Raw genomic sequence first — 7907 nt, forward strand, 5'->3', positions numbered from 1 at the left:
GGTCCTACTGGCAAAAAATCACTGACAGTGCATCAACAACAGGAACCAGAAGTTGAGTTTAGTCAGACAGTCTGAGAAAAGCAGGAGTGGACTTGGTAGAAATAGTGGCCCAGGAGTCCCTGATAACTTTATGAAAAGTATAGGCCTGTGAGCATATATGAAATAAAATAACATCAGATTTATATAGCGATTTATTAGGACACTCAAAGACACTTTGCAATGAAATCAGTAATTCCCATTCACACACATTTCCACACTGATGATGGCAAGTTACTGGACTGTAGATACACCTCCAGCAATGTGCTGGAGGTCTGGGGAAGAGAATTCATTTGATCTGGCATTGTAGTTTGAAGCATCATGGCGCTGCAGAACAACAATGTGCTGTGTGACTGCGGGACGAGCACAACAGCTCCTCCATGAGCTAAACCACCAACCCAGAAGGGAAATCCTCGATAAACCTCATTTTCCAGTCCGCCCCTGGAAACCAGTAATTAAAAAATGCCTTGACTGGAGCCCCAAAGCAATATTTGAGATTAGAGTGCAATATCTCTTAAAGTGTTCACTGCGTTGGGATTTTCCGACAAAAGGTGATGAAAAGATGACCTTCAACAAATTTAATCAGAAAGTAGACATTGCCCTGATTTAGACTTCATGTATAACTGAGCTTACATTGTTCCTTTATTAATCTGATTGTGTGATTTTCCCTCGTTGTGCCTCACAAAGAGTAAAAGGGTTAAGAACATGCTTGTAAGTACATGGGAAAAAGTTAAGGAAAAAACGTAAGTCAAATTTTGCTCTTGTAGCTGTGTCAGAGACATTTAAGTTGAGGTTCTTGGAAACATCAACGTGGCACAAACCGAAGACTCGGTGTATGGCCCTGGCAGGGGCAGCTGGTTTCAAGCCCAGAGCACGTTCCTTGGTGGTTCATAAAGCACTGCCAGAGGATGTCAGTGCATAACACAGCAAACCACCATTTTCTGCTGAGATGAGGATTTAGCAAGCAGGGAGCATTATAAAACAACGTAAAACCTCCTGCAAACTGGCTGGTCCGAAAGTGCGTCAGAGAAAGATGACTCTCAGAGTATAGGGTAAGTGGATTCCATTGACAGAGACCTCATTGAAGTTGAAAAATTAAAGCTTGCCCAGTTTTTTGTTGATGTGTATTAATCATAATGTACACAGACAAAAGTAAGAGGATAGAGAGAAAAAGACCACATAAAAAATGTTATAGTTTCAAAGTGTTTCTTTTTTTCAAAAAAGAAAACTTACATTGTTCCTGAACAAAGGATCTTAGGTCCTGCTGGAGGCGAGTGTTCTGGGAAATAAGTAAGTCTGTCAGTTGGAATAACGAAAGCCATTTATTCCATGGCAGGAGTTTCTCTCGTCATTTGGAAAGTATCTATGCTTCTTTGCTTTGCCAGACTTTGGAGCCACACTCATATCCCAAAAGCCAGAGGTGTTGGGCTGCGAGTTGATGTCCTGCAGCACAGGAGAATTGTGTGACATTAAATCAGGTTGTGAAGCCTTTGCCTGGCAGTAACGTTGTTAAGAATAAAACCAGACGGTCGAGATTGCTGCCTAAGGATATTTAGGCAGCAGGAATCAGATGTATCTGATTCACAAAATCAAATACAGAGCTCATATTTTGGAGAATAAATATAATCCAAATTTCCATCCCTTTTTGTATTTGATATTTTTTTTTATCTTGCCCACAAAACAGCTTAATGTGAGAACCTGTGCTGTCTGTGGAGGTTTCAGAGATTCTGAAAAGGTAAAATGTTCCTGAACAATGAAAAATAAACAAATGAAATTGGCCTGGACCAAAATAATGGTACCCCTAGAAAACAATGAAAATAGTTCGCTGTGTCATTTTGCATTACAGGTGTCTTCAAGCTTGTAATTAGTCAGTCTGCTTATTTAAAGTACGATAAGTCACTGAGCTGTTTGGTAGCGTGGTGTGTACCACGCTGGACATGAATCACAGGAAGCAAAGGAGATTAGAAAGAAAATTATAGACAAGGATGTTTAAAGTAGAGGCTATAAGATCATCATCTGCTTGATGCAGCCTGACTACAGTTGCACCTATTATTCAGAGGTTTAAGGTCCCCATGATTGTAGCCAACCTGCCAGGTCGATGGGAGTCAACCAAGAAGGAAAGCAAAGCAAAGAAAAGGGAGACTGAAATTTGCCACAATGCATTTCGACAAGCCACGAAGCTTCTTGGAGAATGTCTTTGGACAGATTAAATAAAATTGGAGCTTTTTTGGCATTGTACATCAGACTTATGTTCACAGACTTGAAAATTAAAAATAACATTGTCCCTCACTACTGTGAAACATGGAACAGGCTAGGTTATGTTCTGGAGTTGCTTTGCTGCATCTTTCTCAAATCTTGAATCTGTGCAGGGTATGACGAAATCTTAAGACTAACAAGACATCCTGGAGAGAAGGCTTGGTGTCAGTAAGCTTGATCTAAGTTTCAGGTCATGAGTCTTTTATCAGGTCAATGGCTCAAAGCACAGCTAAAAACACTCAAAAATGGCTAAGAGCACAACACTGGACTATTCTGAATTGCCCTTCATTGGCAGCTACAGAAATTGTTCGATTTCAGTGATTATCTCAAAAAGTTGGGCAACAAAATATTAAGTTACAGGTACTGTCATTTTTGTCCAGGCCTGTTTCATTTGTTGATTTTTTTAAACAATTCAGTTAAACCACAATTCAAAAGCATGGGTTAATTTTCAGTAATTTTTTATTTATTGCTTGTTTTCAATTTCAAAAATTGACTGTTTTCAACAGTCAATTTCAGTGACTGTTGTGGGTACCAACAATTTTGCTCATGTGTGCAAAATTCAATAGTGTGACAGGACTTCTGAAATTCACCTGCATATTTGACCTGGATTTTTTTTCTGCACAATGACGGCTGCCGAAATATGCTGTGTCCTGCAGGCTTATGGAAGAGTGTCACAGGGTTGGACAAATGTAAACACTTCGGTATGAGGCCAGACACTGCGTTACACACAACCTGCACCTGAAATAACAGAGAGGTCAAAGCAGTCCATGAGGATTAGTCGCAATGCCTTTTAGCTATTGAAGCCTTAATGAGTTAATGACCAGAAATTAGACCACATTGATGACGATTAATAAATAATTTAATATTTAAAACATTTTGAGATCAATTATAGATTTGAATTTCAATGTAAACGCTTGGTAGAAGTTTAAATGCTTTTTAAAAATTATTTTAATTAATAATTTTAATTCTACGTATAATTAAAACAAAATTTGTTACTTTTTTCTAGCACAGGGTTGGACCCCATTAAGGCTTCAGAACTGCCTTAATGCTTTGTGTCACAATTCAATAGAGTCTGAAACATTTCTTTGAGAGTCAGCTCTGTGATGTTGAAGCATCACAGAGCTGACAGATTTGTTGGCTACGCATCCTCCAGTCCGCCATATCCAAAAGTGTCTTTTGGACTGCAAGCTGGTGGCTGTGGAAACCACTGGGGTTCGGTGAACCCGTCGTCTTGTTTAAGAAATAAGCTTAAGGAGCTTTGTTTCATGGTGTGTTATCCAGCAGGAAGTAACCATCAGAAGAAGGGTACACTGTGGTAATAAAGGGATGGCTATGATCCACAACAATAGGGCAGATAGCATGAGGTGTTTAAGTATTGCTCAGTTACACTAAAAGGCCCAAAGTGTGTATGAAAGTATCCCAGACTAACATCAATAAAAGGCCAAATGAATCCTTTCTTTCATGTTAATAAACACCATCTGGATGCTGTTGTGGTGGTTTTGCATAAAAATTCCAGTAGTTTTTGTCCAGCATCAACAAACATTCCATGTTCAACATCATTTAAACCTCCTTTTGTCCCAGACCTGATACGTTTTAGAAATGAAAATGTTTTAAAATTGCAAAAGGTTACAGTGAGCAGCATATTTTAGTTAAAGATCAACTGTTGAACATTGTAACTTTTTAATATTTTTTAAAGCATTAGTGATTTTGATGTGCACTTTCTTTGACATATGAAGGTATTGCGTTCACTATGTGATATGTTCGCTGGTTTAAAACGTTAGAGGAAGGATGCAGCCTGTGCCTAATCTGCTCCTCATGAGGGGGACTACGACTGCAAACTCCCCTTCATTCAGCAGCAGTGGAAACAAGTGATCATTCCATATCCTTTTACATCTCCGATGAGTTTTTCAGCCTTGTTGTGTGCTGCTGTAATGGAACATCCCCTCATGAAAATACTAATGGCAAGCTGTTTGAAGATGGTTATTTCTGCTAAGTTTTCTCTTGTCATGCTTACATTTGGCCCATTTGACAACTCCAGTAAAATATACACTTTGAAATAATTCAGATTGAAACAGTTATATTTAATTTTAATTTAAGAATATAAGAAATTGTTTAATGCTATACTCTGATCTGTATCAAATAAACTGCTTAAATTTAGGGCTGTTTTAACAGTGCAATTGGCACTTGAGGCCTTATTTTGTACTTTTTTCTTTTTAAATTGTTTTTTTTTTAGAAAATCACATATCTCCTGTTTATGTAAGTAATCCACATGTACAGGATTAATATATGTTGATATTTTTTCTATTTTTGCACTGTACATGTGGGGTAGAGCGCACAGGAATTATTCCATCTTTTCCTTCCCATGTGAGAAATAAGACTTCTTTGGGTTTCTGTTACCGTCCAGAGGCATGAGGAAATATCACAAATGGTTATCTGTGAAAACAAATGAAAATTTTAAACACAAAGAATTTTTTGTTCAAATATCTGTGCTTGTTTGTGCTTAAGCAAAAATCCTGGTTTTAAAGTCAAGATTTTATAATCTAACATTTGAAATATTTTGCCTCCTTTTAGTACTCAGATATTAAAAAATGGAAACAAGATGAGTTGTACCTTCCAAACTGTCTCCATAATGTATATTAAAATAATTTTTAGAATGATGGTAATGCAGAAAACAAGCTGCATGAGCAATGTGTGTTTGTTTACCTGCATTTGGCCACAAGAGGCAGCACAACAAGCTAAGCATGCATTCAATGCGTGGTCAATGCGTGTGTGTGTGTGTGTGTGTGTGTTTCAGATCAATCCTTCCCACCTTCCTCTTCTCCAAGTAGCAGATTTAAATTGGACAGAGCATTGCAAGAAACTTCATAGTTCATACTGGTTTAGCCTTTCCACATCCACAGACTCCAGTATATTTATAGGGATTTAATGGGCTGGAAAAAGTGCTGTTGAGAGAAAGGAAAATGATACATGGATTACAGATTCTTTTTTTTTTTTTTTTTTTTTAGTAAAATATGATAAGCCTTGTGTGCATTTACATTCAGACACCTTCTCTCTGATCCCCCTAAATAAAACGTAGGGCAATCAATTGACTTTAGAGGTTGCCAAGTTGTGAACTCTGTATAATTTTATCCCAGCATAAATGCAGCTGTTCTGTGAAGACTGCCAAAGTTTATTTTGTTAGTGAACAAACAGCATCACAAAGATCAAGTAAGACAGCAGATCAGCCAGGGATAAGTTTTGGGAAAATTAAAAGAAGCAAAACACTGTCCCAAAACGTGGATAAATTCAAGAGATATGAATACTTTTGCGAGTCCCTGCAGGTTTAATGTTCAGAGTTCAGTTTGTCAGTTCATGTTAAATCCCTTCTGATTTGTTAAGTGTTTCAATTCCAAATCTCACATCTGTCGCATGAAGCTGGACTGAAAGTTTGGAAATGGTTCATATTATTGCATAACTGTTTAGTGTTTGAGTTTCACTCACCCCTGTGATGGCAATACATCAAATAACTTCACACAGGCCTATAATTTTTGGCCTTCGCAGTGGGTCCTATGCATGGGCCCCTGAGAGCTGTTGAACAGGTGTCTCCAGAAAACCTCCCAGCATTTTACGGACTGTCGGATGTGACTTTGGGGCCCACGGTCACTTTCATGATCGGTGCTACTAGGTCCAGCATCTGAGGAAACAAGCATTGGGATCTCATTACTGCCTCAGTACGTACACACCGAGTCAAATAAAGTTTAGGGCCTGATCTATGGTGTCACTTTCTCTGATTTGCACTTTTTTCCTATATGTCAAAATGCTCAGGAGAACACGATTAGAAAATCTGAGTGCATTATCTCATTTTATGGCATTCCAACATGTAGTCATCCAGCAATACTTGATCAAATGCAGCAGCCTTTTCGCAATTAGATCTCGGCGTTTTTATGATGTATTAAGAAGACATGCAGCTGGTTGTATTATTTAACCAAATAAAATCTTTAACTTTTCACTCAAATGTGTTTTGAGTTCATTGTTCTGCTTCCACATTTCCACTTTTTTTCGGTTTCGTAACTGTTGTGAGGCAGCACAACTTACCAAATCAGATATGTTCACATCATTACGATAATGAGGAGCATAAAAAATATCTTTCTCATGAGGGACCAACGGCATCTGAGTGGATGTCGAAAAACATCTGCTAATGGAACCATTACCTTAAAGAGTAGTGGAGAGGGCTGAAGGCATATTAATTTGTCAGAGCCTGTCACAGTCAAATGACGCAGAATGGCTTATAAATCACACTCAGGCTGCAATTTCAGTTAATCCTTGGCACATCTTTTGAATAGTGTCTTCGTCCAGATCAGCGTTGTGTTGCCAGGCCAAAAGCGTAGCTCGTCCTGGCTTTAAAATGTTTGCTTTGGCCAGTTGTGTCACCCTCATGACTGAAAAAATGTTAGCTGCAGCCAGGGATTTGTTTTAAAGACTAAATAATGCTTCCCACTAAAGTAATAAGAAATACGCAAATAAGCTACTCCAATGTTGTTCTGTTGCTATAGAAGTAACTGCACAGATTTATTAAACTGAAGTGGATATTTTACTATTCTGGTTTACAGTCCAGCTTTATTGCATTTCTCCTTGGTTTTGATTAAAAAAAAAAAAAAAGGAAACTTTAAAATTGATGTCCATGCATGCTTTATTTGATTTAACACTGGTGAATAACTAAGAAGAGGGAGGTAAGGATTCATTCAATTCTGCTCTTAAAGTTATGACTTGACTCTTATATGTTATCTAGTAGCCTGCTGAGCCGAGAGGGGGCCCACAAAGGGCAGATTTAACTGTGAAACATTACTCATTCGATGGAAAATGACTGTTCCTGGAAAAGGGAAACATCTTGTAGAGATGTGTCTCCGCTTCACATCTTTAGGTTCTGTTACCTGGGATCAAATGACTTTTTCTCACTGAAAAAGGTAAGGAAAACTCAGGCTGTCCCTCGCTTTCGTGGCCTCAGTAAAAAGACATGTTTTCACTTAAGTTTTTTTTTTTTTTTTTTTTTGTGGAACATGGTGAACAGTTTGTGCTTTTGCCACCTTCAATCTAAATGATTGAATATGCCGATTTTGAAGTAATTTCCAAACTTACAGAACGCAGAAATGTAAAGTGGAAAGCTCAGCTTTTTGTGAGGGTATAAAATTCATACAAGGATCTTTACAGTCTTCTGTAAACGTAAATGCACAGCCATACATACTTTGCAGCAAACCTTTGCTTTCAAAAACTCTCGACTCAAAAACTTAACATAATCCAAGCAAAGAAAAAAGTTAAATAACACCAAATATTAGGTCTTTGACATTGGAAAATATCCTACAGTGCTTTGATTAAAAACAAGTTCTGTATGTTTGTGAGTTATTAAGAGTAGCTTGGAGCCTTCTCTCACAGTACAGGTAGAAGACATTGCTAGTCCCTGTCTGGTTGTTATAAGACATGCTCATCTGTAACTTTAAGAGGTGTGCTACAATCAAAATCTAACCATCGACTTTCTAAAGGTGTGCTGTAAGGCTTGAAACATTGCAATTGAAACATTACATTTCGCTATAGTCAGTTACATCAACATCAAGTTGTTGATTAATGTTTCATTGATTATG

General features: G+C 37.9%; 1 long non-coding RNA gene across 1 annotated transcript; it reads right to left on the reverse strand.

Annotated features, from left to right (window-relative positions):
* Positions 1 to 210: 210 nt before the first annotated feature.
* Positions 211 to 6891, reverse strand: LOC111606515. The gene is made up of 4 exons (XR_002752059.1): positions 5773 to 6891; positions 5102 to 5234; positions 2883 to 3030; positions 211 to 1479 (listed from the first exon to the last, which is right to left on the reverse strand). It is a non-coding gene; the product is annotated as an uncharacterized LOC111606515 (long non-coding RNA).
* Positions 6892 to 7907: the final 1016 nt, after the last annotated feature.

Source organism: Xiphophorus maculatus, chromosome 22 (genome assembly GCF_002775205.1).
Source record: "Xiphophorus maculatus strain JP 163 A chromosome 22, X_maculatus-5.0-male, whole genome shotgun sequence".
NCBI classification, from domain to species: domain Eukaryota; kingdom Metazoa; phylum Chordata; class Actinopteri; order Cyprinodontiformes; family Poeciliidae; genus Xiphophorus; species Xiphophorus maculatus.